Genomic DNA, 18,062 nt, shown 5'->3' with positions numbered 1-18,062 from the left:
TTTTCTTAATTAGTCCCTTTAACATTTCATATAATAATGGTTTGGTGATGATGAATTCCTGTAGTTTTTTCTTGTCTGGGAAGCTTATCTGCTTTTCGATTCTAAATGATAGCTTTTGCTGGGTAAAGCAATCTTGGCTGTAGTTCTCTGCTTTTCATGACTTTGAATATGTCTTGCCAATCTCTTCTAACCTGCAAAGTTTCTTTTGAGAAATCAGTTGACCATTTTGTGGGAATTCCCCTGTAGGTAACTAACTTCTTGTCTCTTTCTGCTTTTAAGATTCTCTCTTTATCTTTAACCTTGGATATTCTCATTATGATGTGTCTTAATTTGTCACCTTGTTTTGGCAGCCTCTCTGTGTGTGTTTCTATGTATTAGGTAGAGCTGCTTTGACTCTTGGTAACAAGGCCTAATATAGTATGTGTGTCCTGTAGGGTCCAGTGGCACAGCCTCTCCTGTCACCTAAGTTGGGTCCTTGAGGTGTGCCCTTTGTGTGGGCTGACTATACCCTTCTTTTGTAGTTGAGACTTGATTGCTGTTGTCAGGTCAATGGAAGGGGTTTACCCAGGCTAATCAGCTGCAAGGACTGGCTGTGACCATTGATCTCCAACCTCCACCTTCCATGGAGAATCAGCTGTACAGAGTCAGGGCGGTCATGCTCCAACATAGTATGTAGCTCTTCACTGGGTGTGCAGGCTGTGGGGTTTCCTGGGTGGTGCAGGCCAAGGTCAGTCCCCACCTGTGTTCTGACCGAGGCCACCCTGCCTGAGCTGTAAGCAGTCTGAGATGGCTGCTACTTGTGCTTGGTTTGGAGTTTCTCAGGTTCACAAGCCAAGCTGTGAATCTAGGTTGGCTGCTGTTAGTGCTGTGCATGAGGCCATATAGCAAGGGTATGGGGGCTGGGAGCTCAGTGAGGCTGGCTGCTGCTTGTTTAATAAGATTTAGGAAGTTATGAAGCATGAGCCAAGACCAGCCCCCTTTTCACATGGAAAAATCATGTTTACCTGTGCCACTGTCTTGACCAGAAGGTCTAATTATGTATTTTTCAACATTAGTTTAATTTTTTCTTTAATTTTACTATTTATTCTACACATACCTAATATAATTACACAGTGTTTCTGTTTAAATCGGCTATCTTTTTATTTTCTATTTTATTCTAAAATATTTTTCTTTGCCTTCTTTTTGTTTGTTTCTTATTTTATTGTCCTCTTATGTTAGCTTGCCACATTTGTTTATAGATTAGAACATGCATTTAAAAATTGTTTATAAGCAAAACTCTGTTAGTACTATACCTCCATTACCTTCATTCCGCCTTTTGTGCTACCACTGTCATGTATGTAATTTTGTATTTCATTCAAGCCTCTTAAACTTTATTATTACTATTTTTATAATCTATGCAACTCCCCATTCTCAGTTCTTTTTGCATTACTCTGCTGCCATTTGGGCATTACTTTTGTTTTACATTGGAAATTCCCTTTAATTTTTGTTTTGTTCTGTTATGGTGGTTTTTTGGGGTGTTTTTTTTTGGGAGGGGGTTTGGGTTTAGTGATAGAAAATTCTTTTAATTTTGTCTATCTACAAACATTTTTATTTTTCCTTCCTTTTTGAAGGATTCCTTTTTTCTGAATTTGGGTTGCCAATTACTCCGACCCTGCCTCCGGTAGTTTAAAATTGTAATGCAATTATCTTCTTGCATCTATCATTTTTATTAAAAAGTCAGCTGTCAGGGTTGGTGTTGCTATTATTTCTTCTTGTAGTTACTTTTGTATTATTCTTTTTTTCTTTAATTTTCTGTATTTGTTCTAAGATGTTCCTAGATGTGGGGTTCTTATTTATTTCATTTGGCATTCATAGATCTTCTTGTATCTTGGACTTAATGTCCTTTGTTAGATTTGGAAAATTCACAGCCAGTATCTCATCAACAATTTCTTTACTTTCTCTCTTTCTCTTTTCTTTCTTTCTAAAATCTTAGATACACATATATTAGATATTTTACTGGACTTCATACATTTCTTACAATATTTTTTGTCTCTTACATTTGGTTTATATCTGTGCTTGAGTATGAATATTTTCTTTGGACCTATTTTCCAGTATACTAATTCTCTCTTCTCTTATATCTAATATGTATATATCATTATATATATATGTTTTAATATATCATTAAAAACATCTTTTGGGTTCTTATTTTAGATACTGTGTTTTTCAGTTTTAAAAATTTTATTGATTTTCTATTTATAGATCTAAGGTACTAGTACAATTCTCTATTTTGTTACTTATTCTTTTAAACACCTGAAATTATTTTGTATGATAATTGCAATATCTGAATCTCCCAAAGGTTTTTGTGGTTTTGTTTTCTATTATTACCTTGTTTTGACTCACCCCCACCCCATCCCATGATCTATATTCATCTTTTGTCACTTCAGATAAGTTTTCTGTTGAATGCAAACATTATCTGTAAATTTCTTAATAAGCTCTAGATCATGTAATCTCCCTGCAAAGTAGACTATCTTTAAGACTTTGTAAAGACCGATCTATTTCTGGCTTATACTTAATCAAGGTTATATTTCTGCTGGTATCTCAAATTTAACTGTGGACTGTTTACCAGGACTATTCCTCCTTGGGGGATTTTCATCTCTAATTTTCTGCTCAGCTCTGTAAGACTGGTTAAATTCTGCGCAGCTTTCTTACCTGTTAGCAGGTGCTTCCTGATTGTTTTTTTCTGTTTTATGTCCCCTCTTTAGCTAAGGATTCAGTGAAGGCAAACAATATAAAGAATGTCAGTCTGATTTCTCTGCAATATACTTTATCCCAGAATCATGTCCTATTTTGACTGACTGTTTTTTGGCGGGGGGCATATGGGAAAGGACCTGGGGATGAGAGCGCCGAACTTCATTATTCTTTGTCTTTACATTATTGAGAGGCTCCTATTTTCTTCTCAGCCTCCATACCCTGTGTTGGGAATAAGAGAATTGTTCAATGGAAAGAAACATTGGAGATATCCCAGGTCACCTCACTGTTTAACTTCACTCTTTTGTTCCTTTAAGTCTTGTGTCCTTGATTGTTCTTTAATGCCTTCAAACAGCTGTTTTTATTTTGTTTTGTTTCTGTTATTTTATCAAGTTTTATAGTGGGTCTTGGTGGGAAGATTTGTTTTATATAAGCTATGTTGCCTTTGGCAGAAGTGGAAGGCTCTTTAAGTCTATTTTTTAGTAAGTTCTCTACCTTCTTTTTTTTTTTAATACTTTGCCAGCTCTTCTTTAAGGAAACTCAGTTATTTGTTTTATACGATTTCCCATGGTACATACCTGTGATGTTATTTAATATGCTCCTCTGTGTTCGGTATATCCTTTAAACAGTTGGTTTGTTAGTAGATGTAATTTTGACAAAAAAATACTTTATAGATATTTGTGTGTGCTTCTAATTGCCATGAATTGGGAGGCTTATAATGTCTGGTTTTCCCTATTTTTTGATGGTAAAATTAAATCATGGGTTCCATTTTATTTTAATTGGCATTTGTGTTAAATGGTAAATGTATATTTTTAACTTTTTAAGGAACTCACTAGGGGTTTTTGAAAATAGCCATACCATTTTGTATTGCTATAACCAATGTAATAGAGTTTCAGTTGTTCAAAATTCTTGTCAACATTTAGTATTGTCATCTTCTTTGTTAATTTTAGTCACTCTAATGAATATGTACTGGCATTCATTGCCTTTTGTTTTTTGTTCATCATTTCTTCGATAGTGAATGGTGCTGCCCACTTTTCATGTGCTTTTTGGCTGTTCATATATCTTTTGTCAAGTGTCCAGATCTCTTCCCCATATTTTCACTTGGGTTATTTTACTTATTATTAAGTTTTATATTTAATATATTTGGGATACCAGTTTGATTTTATATATATGTGTGTGATCTCATATATATGTGTTTATACACACACACACAGAGTGAGTGCTTACCTTTGCACTGTGTCATATCTAAATAATCATCTACTCCAAGTTCTAGAAATTTTTCTCCTATGTTTTTCCAGATTTATAAAACTTTAACTTTTTTTGTTTAACTGTGTGATCCATTGAGATATTCTCTTTTTTATAACATAACAGAGTGACAAAACAATTGAGATTTATGTTTAGCTATTTGAGTATCTACTTGTTCAAATACTAATATTGAGAAGTTTTCTAGGGTTTCACTGGATATTACCTCATTTACAGATAAGACATATTTCTTGACCATAATATACAAAGTTCAATATATATCCTTTGAATTCATATTATTATATTATTATTTAGACCTCACCTATCATAACTTTTGCTTCTTGATCTGCCAGTGTCTTAGTGTATTCTGTTAAGATCTCTTACTATTATTATGTTGTCTGTGTTTTTTAGGTATTTTTACTTTTCTGCAATTTTTTCTTTATGTATGATTACATACAATATTATATGTTATATTAGGACTTACAGCAGCAGATCTTTATTTTAGAATGCTAATAGGAAATGACTCTTGTTTAATAACTTCTTTCTTGAATTTAAACTTATCTGTTAATTAATATGTTATTATCTCTTTCTTTACATTTCTTCTTATATGCTTTTATCTATTATTTTGTCAGTTTCATCAGTTTTTTTGTCTTACCTTTGTCTTTTAATAGGAAAATTTAGACAATATACAATTACTGTTTTTTTGCATTTGTGTTATTTTGTTTCATTGTATTTCTTTTCAAAGTTTCTTTAGTTTCCTTTGTGCTTTTTTCTCCCCTTTATTCCTCTCCCCCATGCACCCCCCTTCCATCAGCATTCCTTCCCCTTCCCCTTAGTTCATGTCCATGGGTCATACATATAAAGTTCTTTGGCTTCTTCATTTCCTATATTATTCTTAACCTTCCCCTGTCTATTTTGTACCTACTATTTATGCTTCTTTTTCCCTGTACCTTTCCCCCCATTTTCCCCTTTCACTGTCCCCTCTGATTTCCATTTCTCTGATTCTGTTCTAGTTCTAGTTGCTTAGTTTGTTTTTGTCTTTGTTTCTTTCAGGTTCAGCTGTTGAGAGTTATAAGTTTGTTCTCATTGTACTGTTCACAGCTTTTGATCTTCTTCTTTTTCTAAGATAAGTCCTTTTAATATTTCATATAATAAGGGCTTGGTAATGATGAACTCCTTTAACTTTACCTTATCTGGGAAGCACTTTATCTGCCCTTCCATTCTAAATGATAACTTTGCTGGATAGAGTAATCTTCGATGTAGGTCCTTGCCTTTCATGACTTTGAATACTTCTTTCCAGCCACTTCTTGCCTGCAAGGTTTCTTTTGAGAAATTAGCTGATAGTCTTATGGGAACTCCTTTGTACGGAACTGTCTCTTTTTCTCTTGCTGCTTTGAAGATTCTCTCCTTATCTTTAATCTTGGGTAGTATACTTATGATGTGCCTTGGTGTATGCTTCCTTGGGTCCAACTTCTTTGGGACTCTCTGAGCTTCCTGGACTTTCTGGAAGTCTGTTTCCTTGGCCAAATCGGGGAAGATCTCCTTTGTTGTTTTTTGAAATAAGTTTTCAATTTCTTGCTTTTCCTCATCTCCTTCTGGCATCCTATGATTTGGATGCTGGAACATTTAAAGTTGTCCTGAAGGTCCGTAAGCCTCTCCTCAATTTTTTGAATTCTTGTTTCTTCATTCTGTTCTGACTGAATGCTTATTTCCTCCTTCTCCAAGTCATTGATTTGAGTCCCAGTTTTCTTCCCTTCACTGTTGGTTTCCTCTATATTTTTCTTGATTTCATTTTGCATAGCCTTCATTTTTCCCTCCATTTTACGACCATACTCAACCATTTCTGTGAGCATCCTGATTACCAGTGTTTTGAACTATGCATCTGATAGATTGGCTGTCTCTTCATTGCTTAGTTCTATTTTTGGAACTTTGATCTGTCCTTTCATTTGGGCCATATTTGTTTGTCATGGTGGGCCAATTAAGTTGGAAGGGGCGGAGCCTTAAGTATTCGCCAGGGCAGGGCAACCCACTCGCTGTGTTGTATGATGTATGTGAGGAAGGGGTCTGAGAGAGAACAACACCACTTGCCTGGCTCTTGGCTGGCTTTCAGTCACTTCCCCTGCTACCCATAAGCAAATTGGGCCCTTCTGGTGCTGATTCCTGAATAGGTGGGTTTGTGTACGTTATAAGACCCTGTGGGTCTCTCCAGTGAACTCTTCCTTGAAGCTGGGAGTTTCTCCCACCACTGCAATCCCCACAGGTTTTTACATCCAGAAGTTTTGAGGCTTTCTTTTCCCTTGCTGGAACACTGTGTTATGCAGTCTGTCTCCCTCCCCTGTTGTTCCTCCCGGTTTATCTGCACACAAATGTGGGACCAATGGGCCAGCCAATTACCACCTTGCCCACCTGGTCCTCCATCCACCACCTAGCTACGCATCCTCTCTGCCCTAGCTGCCCATCTCTGCCCATCCTACCGGTCTGGATGAATGTTTCTTCTTTAACTCCTTGGTTGTCAGGCTTCCATACAGTTCAGTTTTCTGGCAGTTTCCGGTAATTTTTTGTTTTTAAATTTGTTGTTCTTCTTTTGGTTGTGCAAGAAGGCAAAGTGTCTCTACCTACACCTCAATCATGGCCAGAAGTCTGGTAGTTTCCTCCTTTGTGCTTTTTTACTTTCTTTTTTTAATTTATTGATTTTAGGGTGGTGGGAGAGAGACAGACAGACAGACAGACAGACATCAACCTATTGTTCCCCTCACCTGTGCATTCACTGGTTGATTCCTGCATGTACCCCAACCAGGGATCAAACCCCTGCATGTGTCATATTTTTTAGCTTTGCACATCCTTAGAGTGTTGAACATAAATTCTTTCATTTTTTCAAAATGATTTATAACTTATAATTTTCTGTGCTTTGGAATTAAGCACAAAAAATTTATTTGTGAATTATTTAATATAAATAGTTTATCACATTTTTATTCTCCCCTTTCCTCTCCTATATTTTAAAAATCTTCCAGTGTTTTAGCTCAAGAATATTTCTATTATTATAACATTGTTTTTCATGTTATATATCTTTTTTCAACATCAAATAGTGATACTGACATTTAATTTAAGACAATTATTAGGCTTATCTCACTTTTAATTATTTTCCATGCTTTAGACCATGATGACTTCAAGTTATTTGTTTCATAATTTATGAGGCATTCCTTATATATCAAATATTTTCTTTTTACTTTTCAGCTTTATTTTTTTTAATTTTGTCACATTTTGTTCCTTCAATACTCTGTACACATTGTTCCATTACCACCTATTTTTTAGTGTTGCAGTAGAGAAATTTGTTTTCCTTCTTTGGTTATTGAACTAATTTTTCTGCCTGAATGCTTACACTTTTCTGTAAAGTTTTTCTCTGATATACTGATCATTCTCGGTGTCCTAATTTTTTCTCTCCCCCATTTTGCAAATATCAGTTGACCTGATGTTAATTTATGTTCTATATTAAACTGATCACTTTTGCTATCATAATTTTCAGCTTCATGCCAGTTTTTTCTCAGTTCTGGGACAATGTGTCATGTTTGTTTTCCACACAACTTGGGTAGTTTTCCATAGCTAAAATCCTGCACCTGTTCCCTTTTATATTGATTTTAATTTAGTTTATGTATGTTTGGTTTTCTTACAACCTTTTTAATGTTATCCATCTTCCTTTATATTTACTGTTGAGTTTTTCATTTACCATGTCATCATTTTACCATGCATTAATTTCTCTGTATTATGTCTCTCTTTTATTCATAACAGTTTATTTTGTACTCTAGATGGTGATACCAAAGAGTTTATTTAGAATTCCTTTTTGATCCACTAAAATACAATCTTCTGAGGCTTGAAAATACTTTGAGTCTTTTGGATACTGGTATTAGTCAGGACTCTTTAGAGAAACAGAACCAATAAGACATGTGTATGTATTTGTGCGTGCGTGTGTGCGTGCGTGTGTGTGTGTGTGTGTGTGTGTGTGTAATTGATTCAGGTAATTATGGAGTCTGAGAAATACCAAGATTTGTACTTAGCAAGCTGGAGACCAAGAAAGTTGGTCTTACTTACAGGATGGCCAGCCTTTTTGTTCTAGTCAGTCCTCCAACTAACTGGATGAAGCCCACCTACATTAGGGAAGGGACTCTGCTTTACTCAGTTTATTCATTTAAGTGTTAATTTTATCCAAAAATACTTGCACAGATACACTCAGTATAATGTTTGAGTAAATACCTGAGCATCCAATCACCCAGTCAAATTGACACATAATTTTTACAGATGCTGTATTCTTTCCTTTGTTTTATAGTATTTCTATTGTCATGTGTTTTACTTCCTTCCTTACTTGACCTCAGATATAGAGGATCTGTACATGGCATGTGCTTGTCAAAAAACAAGGTGGGTAGACAATTATTCATCGTTTTCTCTGCCTCATTTTATGGCAGTGTTATTGTTTATCCAGGTTATTTGTGTGTGTAAAGGTGTACATGTCTGCCATCTCATTTTCTGATTCTACTGACTTTGAAGTGGTTATCTATTATCAATAATAATAAAAGTATTCAGTAGTTTGAATACCTAAGAGTACATTATCTCACATAGTGACAACTCCAGAAATGATACTAGCTCAGACACTCGGGAATGTCAGGGCTGAGGTCTATCATTTTCTTGACCTTTTCTTCAACATTTCACGATAGCTGCTAGAATTCTAGCCATCACATACTTATTTTGACAGCAAAAAAAAAAAGAAAGAAAGAAAAGAAAAAGGAAGGACCAGGCAAGAGGGCTTCTGCAGACATTTCTACTTTCAAATCATTTGCTTTCCATATATGACAAGTTGTAAATATTCTAACTTTTTATATGGCCAAGGATAATTTTGTTAAAATAGAAGGGATAATGGATTATGAGTAGGCAGCTAACATATTCTGCAAATATATCAATATTTTTCAGTGGAGGTGGCATCTGCTTCCTATCACCAGTGTCTGGTTTTCTGAAAATATTCTGAGCTTGTGTAGTGCAATGTAAATGTTCAATTTCTAGCATGTCCTGCTACAGAGATCCTTCAGTTCTTTTTCTGACTTTGCTCAAAGGACAATACCACCAAGATTTTATTATATTCTACCAGTTTCCTTTCAACAATAATTTTATGCCATCTTTCTAAGATTTGCGGATTTGTTTAGATAAGAAAGAAGGTAGGTGGCAGGAAGCAGGTGAGGGAGTCATTAGGAAAAAGGGAGAATCTAATCTAACTTAATAGTTAGGAGTGGCAAAGTATTGCGAGGAACAGCTACCTTCCTCTCTGTTATGCAGTGCCCAGGGTGTCTAAGAGGACTTTCTTGTTTAATGTCCCATGTTCTAAATTCTAGGATGTGTTTTTCTTAATTCAGCTTCTGTCTGCTACTAAGGATATTTTCATCTTCGGTTTCATCTATGTTGGTTTTAGCATTAGTGCAGCTTTTCAGCTTTTTGGGGGGTCTTTACTATTGAGAATGTTTGTAAAAAACTGTACTGAGGGCCTGTTAGCCAGACAGCCTTTATTCAGTGGGTATTTATTTTAATAGCCATTTGGTTTCATTACCTTTTAATGAGTTCTTTGATAGCAAGTTCCTTAATTAACAAGGCAGTCTTTCAGGTTTCCTCTTCTCTAATTGTTAACATATTTTGGTGCTTTCACACAAATACACTGTGATGAAAAGTTTCCTCTTTTACAGCTCCTCTAGGACATTCAGAAGGGAAAAAGAAGGGACTGGGAGAATATGCAACATATTTCCTTGAGATCTAAATGGTTTAAGAGCATTTGTCTTTATAAACTGAGACTGACTGAAATACTCATTTTGTGCTCAATTTTCTGCAACATGATTAACTCAGAGTAGATTTCTGGGTGTATGAAAGGTGATTCAGTTCAGCTCACATTAAAATTTGCATGTTGAATTTTTCTATAACTACTTTTTAAGAAATGTGGAATTTTTAATTCTGCCAAGTAAATTTTATTAAAAAATTTTTAAGCTGTAGACAGTACCTCTCAAAAAGACAGGAACATTTTATAATAAAGTGCCTACCATTTATTGAGCCCCTGATATGTGCCAGATATGTACAGGGTTCTATATTTTATTATCTCATTAACTGCACACAATTTCTACCATGTTGCTGATATCTTCATTTTACTGATGAGAAAGTGAGTCTAACCAAGATTCAACAGTCTTCTTAAAAGTCACATAAGTGATAGGGACAGGATTTGAACCTAAATTAATATGAACCAAATCCTTGCTCTTTCTCTATGTATCACTTCCACTCTAGTCTTACCTTGTTTTCACTACTACTTCCCATAAAATGGATATTATGATTCATGCACTATTCTCCCATAGTGAGATTAATTAGAGAGCTAATTAAATACTTGTAAAGAAGATCTTAAATGATTTCTCTCAGAGAAACCTAAAGTTTTAAGCATTCTCAAATGAAGCATTTGTTATTGGCAGAAAATAATGAACCAAAGAACCTACAGGGCACGTTAGCTCAAAAAGCAAAAGAAAAACTCTGGCTAATGAGGTGTTTGGGAGGAGAAATGCTCTTATTTAGGGTATTGACCAGTTAGCAACTGAGTAATGTGTTGTATGTGCAAGTTAAAAGCAAGTGGCTGGCAGACAGTCAGGCGTCTGTACCATTGTGTTTTGTAAACTCTCTCCTATGGCTATGGTGTTTTTCTCCAAGCCCACTTAATTTTTTATGAGGTTTGTAAAGGTCTTGAGTAAACAATTGAGATTATAGAGGTTTTCCTGGAAGCTTTGGTTAATATTTTAATATGCTCTGCTTTGTCACATTATTAAATAACTTATTGGAAAGTTTGAAAGAGAGGGTTTCTATTTTATTTTTCCTATTTTTCCTTTTGTTTTCTTTTTTTTGTTGTAATAGTTAAATATCAAAATCGGATGTAGTTTTTAGCTGATTCTCTCTTCTTTTTATTTTAACTTTATACCTCTATAGATCACCCTTGGATTGTGATCCACCATCTGGGAGGCCTCCACTTAAAATGCACTTCAACTGGAATTACAGTTTAGAGGGTATATCTTGAAACTAAGCCAGTGACTGTAATTTATGTAGTAAGGGAGGACTGCAGAAAGGGAGAGGGAATTGGATAAGGTCAAAAACAGGAACTAATAGAACTTTGGAAATTAACTCATCATGACCTTTTGCTCATTAATATTTGAATCTGATTCTTTGGCATCTTGGTTGTAGCCTGGTGAAATGTTCAGCATGGCAAATTCTGAATACCTTCAAAGACATTTCTGTGTTAATGAGATGACATGATGAAGTTGAACTTTAACCTGAACAGGAGCTGAGGAAAAAGAAAGGAAGAGTTTTTATTTCTCATTATGAGGACTTAGTCTATGGAAGTGTGTGTAGTAATGATTGTTATTATTTGTAGAGTACTTCATAGTACCTATTTCAAATTGTTAGTCACTTGAAATTATTTCCATGATATTGTTGTTATGTAATGAAGGTTATCCATCAAGTCCTACCATTTTTGTGAAGCCTTCTCTGACTATTTTGGCTTCATAACCTTTCTTCTAAAATCATATCTACCAAACACTAAAATCATATAGTGTTTAGAGTTTATTCTGCTCAGTTTAGCACTTAATTGCATGTTCTCCTTGATTTGCTTTAGAACAGGAAGTACACTTTCTGCTTTTTGCATGACAGATTTTTTTTGGCATATAAGAAGAAAATCATATGACCCTATAAAAGAAATAAATTGTTAGTAAAATATTAGGCACTCAGAAAATACTAACATTTTAAGCAAATATATGAAATTTTTAATGGTTTTCAATATTCTGGATCATAAGAATAAAAATTATACTAAACAGACATTTACAGAGTACTTAATATAAGCCAGGTAGTGTGGAATTACTAGGTAGCAAATACTCCATAGGAATTATTTTACTTAATCATTATAACAATCTATTTTGTAGATGATGAAACCAAGACTAAAGTTCAAGTCAGTGGTCCAGAGAATTTAATATGTTTGTTGGTTTTCATTAAACCATATACCTGTAATTTCTCTCTTTACCTTTTTCTTTTTTTTAATTTGCTTTTCTGACACTGTTTTGGTCTGGGGAACTACTTCCATGTAGAAATAGAAGTTAAGGTATTTGCTGTGGTGCTGTTGTTTTGTAATGTACTGATTAGTTGGCTGTACTCTTTATCCTTTATTACAAATTTTAACTTGAAAGACACACATATGTATGCATTTTCTTTGCAATGCAAAAATGTTGGCCAAACTGATAATGGAAATCAAGACTAGGACATATAAAATTATTGATCAGGGAGAAATTATTTAAGTGGTTATTATAGTTTTTCTTCTAGTTTGATATAAATTTGTCAATTAAAGAGATTCTTTTAATCGTGATGTCATAAGTATCAAGCTTATCCTCTAGTGTAAAAAACTTTGAAAACTGTACAAAATATAAAATCAGAGTATTATCAAACAAAGGAAGGGATCAGTACTTGGGATGTCAGTAAGAATAGGTATTAAGGGAATAGGATACCAAAAATAATGACAGACAAAGAACCCCCAAAAATATCTTTATAAAATTCCCCTTTAGTCCTTGGCTAATTTCCATGTTACATATGAATAGGGCACACCCTGGGGCTGTAGAGGACAACAGCTGCTGGAATATGGGCAAGTATTCTAGAAGTTTCTCAGCCAGAGCCATTGAGAATTGAACTCAGAGAGAGACTTTTCTGTTCAGATATAAGTAAAGCCCTTTGCAGGGATTATAGAAAAGATCCTAAGTGTAAGGCAAAACTAAAATGGACCAACTGTAACTTTAAAAACAATCTGACAAAATAAAGGTGATCCACTAATAATTTAATTGCCTGCCTCAACAAAACTCAAAACTCTATTGAGGAAGATAAGATAATTGAAAGTCTCAATAACCTCTTATCTGCAATTTTTACATGTAAAATAGAGTTTCTTAACATGCTTATAGGCAGGCAAACTGGCATATATAATCAAAAGTTAAAAGAGTTGTAGAAGTAGACCATTAGATAATGTAGATATTTATGCCAGCAAACAAATATATCAAAATAGCTATAGTTAATATGTTAAAAAACACAGGAAAGAATGGCCAAAATATAAAACATATGAATTATTTGAATAGATATTAAGAATCAAATGTGTATTCCAGAATAGCAAAACATAGAATCAGTAATAAAGAGTTCATTAAATGCAATTTTAAGCAGAAGTCAAGATTAGGGAACTCAAAGAGAGGTCTGTAGAAAATCCCTAAACTTAAACACACATTGAGGAAAAAAAAGAATAAAATTTTCTTTCAATTTTGAAAATGGAATGGAGCATAAAAGAGATGGAACACCGTTGAAAGCTGTAAGATATATGTACTTGGAGTCCTGGAAGAAGAAAAGAGAATGAGAATGGTACAGAAGGACTACTTAAAAAGTAATGCTTGATAATTTTCCACATGTGAGAGAATGCATCAATTTACAGTTTCTGGAAGTGCAGTGAGCCTTTGCAAGAGAAATACAAAGAAATATCAATTATAAAGAAAAATCTAAAGTACAGTTACAGAACAAAAACACATTCAAGGGAGAAACAATGAGAATTATGACTGACTTCTCATAGAAACAGTGGAGGCCAGAGGACAATAGAATGAAACTTTTAAAATTCTAAAAGAAATAGAAAACTGTCAATATACAACTCAGTGCCCAGCAAAATATATCTTTCAAAAATAAAGGTGAAATGCATTCTGTTGACCATGTTGCAATAATTGGTACCAGATTTACTGTCAACCATAAACATTTGAAATACCAGACAAATTAAATGAAACAACTGTTTTCAGATACTGGACAGCAGGCTGCACAGAACTGTGATCTCTGAAAGAAGGGAAACAAATGAAACATTGCCCTAGCAATGTGCCTACAGGTACTTTGTAAACTGTGGTACAGGGAAGGTACCCAAGGTGACCCAAGCACAACATGGGAGTATTATTTAGTGAAGAAGACAGAGATTCGAGTTTGGGAAAGAAGTTGCTGATATTTGTAAGGAAACAGTTTTGAGATGAGGAAGGTATTTTGAGGAAGAGCACCAGACATCCACTTTGGGATCCCTTCGAGGTTTAGGCTAAATCCTAATCCTCATATGTAGGAAAAATCCATGAGGTCTGGAAGAAAACAACTGCCAGGGTACAGAAGCTGAGCACAATTCCCAGAACTCACACATGGAAGGGAGATGTTAAAATATTAACCTGAAACAAGGGAAAGACCCCACTAAATTTTGAAACATATAGTAGAACCAGCAGAAGAATGGCTAACTAGTTGGTCTAAAGCTCATTAGTAGCAGGCCAATGTAATCATAGAGAAGAGATTATTCTAATCCCTACATAAAAGAACAGACCAGTAAACCTCAAAATTTCAAAAGGAACTGAACTGTTTGCCATAACAAAAGTCAACACTCTTTAAAGAAATTCAACAAAATAGAGACATTTGAGAACCTAACATTCACAGTATCTAGTGTTAATAAAAATGTACTAGATGTGACAATGAACAGGACGATGTGATATACAACAAGGAAAATAATCACTGCATAAAATAGTTGAAGTGACATAGGTGTCAGAATTAGCAGATAAATGCTTTTAAAACTGCTCACATACACATGCATGTTCAATAGCTTCAAGGTTTAAAGGTAAATAGAAATAGAAATTACAAAAAGTAAATCAAATGGAACTTCTAAAAACAAGTGTCAGAAATGAAAAATGCTTAATTGGATTAGCAACAAAAGTTAGCAACTTTAGAAGGTAAGATTGTGAAATTTAAAAGATTGAGCAGTTGAAACTGTACAAACTAAAGCGCAGTAAGAGAAACAAAGGGGAGAAAATTTTACAGAGCATCAATTATATGTGAGACAGTATCACAAGCAGTGTCAAGCCCTTGGTGCTCCTGGTTCTCAGGCTTTTAGACTCGGACTGAAATCCACACCATCCGTGCTCTGGCTCTTATACCTTTGAACCACACCACTAGAGAAGGATAAACTTAACACACCAAAATGTGAACAGGTGTGTTACTCAGGAAGCAAAAGCAAAAGAGAAAGTTGGTGTGAAAGGACAGCTCTTTCACAGAATAGTTCCTGGCTCTCTTTCCATGTTTCTTGAAACTTGGTAGATTATCCAGAGAAAGAAAACTTTGGCTTTGGGCATTTGAAGTCATTTAGATAAAATTCCTGATGATCTGGATTCAGAATCTGATCCCAGTAGGTTGACAGAGAGCTGTGGTGGGAGGGGAGTCCATTTTAAATACCTACTGTGAATTCAGCATTCTTTTGATGCTTCTTTAGGTGAGGAAAGAAGAAAAAAACCTCTCAGTATCCTGGTCTTTCAAATTTGTGTGATTTTTATCTCCTTGTCCTCTCCATTCCCTTACCCGAAGTCTCAGAGCAACAGGAAGATGGAGAAACTACCAGAAAACCCTTTACTGGGAGGCAGGATTAAATGACTGAAGTATCTTTGGAAAGCCTGACAGGGCTGAATTCACATCTTAGCTCCACCACTTACAGGGTCTATTCATATAGCTTGACCTTTCTTTCTTTATCTTTATCTTGTCCTTATCTGCAGATTGAGGAGTAAATACCTCATGGGATTCTTGTGAGAATTACATGAGAAAATATTTTCAAAATATTTTGCACATACTCAATGCTTAGTAAATGGAAGCAGCGTCTCTTGATGATGGTGGCAGAGATATTTGTGGCTTTGATGATAATGGTGATGCTTTCTTTAACCGCGTCACCGCTACTCACTTGTATTTAGTATATGACATAATATTTGGTGGTGTAATTGAAGTACTTAGTAATTAAAAGTAATAAATATTGAGCTTTCTATATTTCTTTGAAGGATCTTGTAAGATTTCTACACATTTGTCTTAATTATGTTTTTGTCTTTGTTAAGAAACAATGGATGGTACCTCCCTTTTAGTAGAAGAGAATCAGATACTCCCTGGCCCAGTGAAATATATGGAAAGAACATATAAAAGGATACTGTAGTGAGAATCTGGAATTTTCATAAGTTTTTACTAGATCTACATTACTCTGTGACCTATTGGGTTTATAATAGCATGCATGCATGCATATATTCATACATACATACATACATAAAGAAACATCTACCATGTTTGCCATGTATAATGTGCACTTTTTTGCCCAAATTTTTGAGGGAAAAATAGAGATGTGCAACATACATATGTATAATGATTACATGTCATGAGCATAATAATGAGCACAAAAATGTGGGTGTACATTATACACAGCAAAATACAGGGCAAATCTCCAACAACAGAATAATGGACAAATACATTGTGGTATACTGTGGAATAATCAAAGGAATAAACTTCGGCCACATATATTACATTTAAAAAGTTTCATATTATGATATTGAACCAAAAAAGCAAGTTGCAAGAGGAAATACCATATGAGATTATGGAAAATTTCAAAACACATAAAATAATATAGTATATTGTTTCTTGCTACATGCATACCTATCATAATAGTATTTTAAAAATACAAATGGTATACCTAACACCTATAATGATCACCTGTGGGAAGAGGGAGGAAAATGATTAAAGAGGTCACACAGGAGCTAAACTATATTTGTAATGGTTAGTGAATACATGAATGTTCATCATATAATTTTCCATGTGGCTTAAATATTTCATAATTTCAGAAAAGAAGGATCCATTGACTAATTTAAGAATTCAGGCTTTTTAATACTCATGTTACCCTGTTTTTCAGAATAGATAGTAATGGTAAATAACAGAAATAAAGTGGGTTTATGTATGTATATCTGAAGAAAGCAGATATATGAGGTTTGTCCCAGCAAAAATCCAGCCATTGTTAACATAATGCGAACAGTTTATGCAACATTGATGTAACCTGGCAGCCAAGGAGAGTGGACTAGAATGTGCATGTGTGAACAATGATGGCTTCACTGTACTAGTCAGTGGGGACAGTAGATACTGTTGACTGAGCATGTGTACTGTGCCCATCACATTCAAAATAACTGGATAGAAGAAAAAAAATCTGCATCAAATTTTGCATTAAGTTTGAATATTCCTCTGTGGAAACTATTGGGATGGTTCAAAAGTCCGCTCTATGGGCAACTGGTGACTGGCAGCTTCATCACAACAACATGCCCACTCGTGCATCGCATCTTGTGCACTTTTTTCGTGAAACTTCAAATCACCTAGTTGACTCTGTTCCCCTACTAGAGCCCAGATTTGGCACCCTGCAACTTCTGGATTTTCCCAAAACTAAAATAACCTTTGAAAGGGAAGAGATTTCAGACTGTCAATGAGATTCAGGAAAATGTGATAGGCCAGTGGATGGCAATTGGGAGAACTGTGCATACACAGTTCTTTGTGCATACAAAGTAGTCCCAAGGTGCCTACTTTGAAGGGGACTGAGGCATCATTTCCTATGTACAGCATTTCTTGTATGTTGTATCTTCTTCAATAAATGTCTCTATTTTTCGTATTAAATGGCTAGATACCTTCTGGACATTCTATGATGAATGACTTAGACCTGGGGCTAAGATGTACCCAGTAATGATAAAGCGTTTGAATACTTTGAAGAAGATAGTAAGTTTTCAATATCATATTTTAAAAATTAGCTTAGAATTTTTGCTCATAAACCTCAGTGTTATTTAAAAAAAAAATAAAATTCATCATTGTAATTATTTTTTTCAGGAAACCTTTTTTATTCTTTTCACTTTATATGTGTTAAATCATTAAGCAGTAAAGACTTTGGTTTCTTAGATAAGTTAGGGATTATTGCTTACCTTTTTTTAGGAATTGTGTGATTGTTTTCAGAAGGGACTGTTTGAAATTTATTATCTGTGGAAAAATTTCTTCTTGGTTTAATTAAGATTTTGGATATTGTTTATCTGTTGATTTAGAAAGAAGTACTTCTTGAATAAACAGCTGGGCTTTATGAATTTTTAACTTAGTGTTATAGCTACATGATTGATGATGCTGAAGCTAGTATTTAAGGGGATTGCCATCAGGTCCTGTTAGTTCCCATATGATTT

At 34.6% G+C, this 18,062-nt stretch overlaps 1 protein-coding gene across 2 annotated transcripts in view; it reads left to right on the top strand.

Annotated features, from left to right (window-relative positions):
- The window catches only part of EXOC6B (exocyst complex component 6B), a 566,147-nt gene that overhangs the window by 364,843 nt on the left and 183,242 nt on the right, over positions 1 to 18,062 (top strand). The window lies entirely within an intron of this gene.

The sequence above is a fragment of the Pteronotus mesoamericanus genome, unplaced genomic scaffold (genome assembly GCF_021234165.1).
Source record: "Pteronotus mesoamericanus isolate MK-2021 breed Mesoamerican mustached bat unplaced genomic scaffold, CSHL_Meso_final contig_98, whole genome shotgun sequence".
NCBI classification, from domain to species: Eukaryota; Metazoa; Chordata; class Mammalia; order Chiroptera; family Mormoopidae; genus Pteronotus; species Pteronotus mesoamericanus.
Note: the sequence above shows the minus strand (reverse complement) of the source record. Positions and strands in the feature narration are given on the sequence as shown.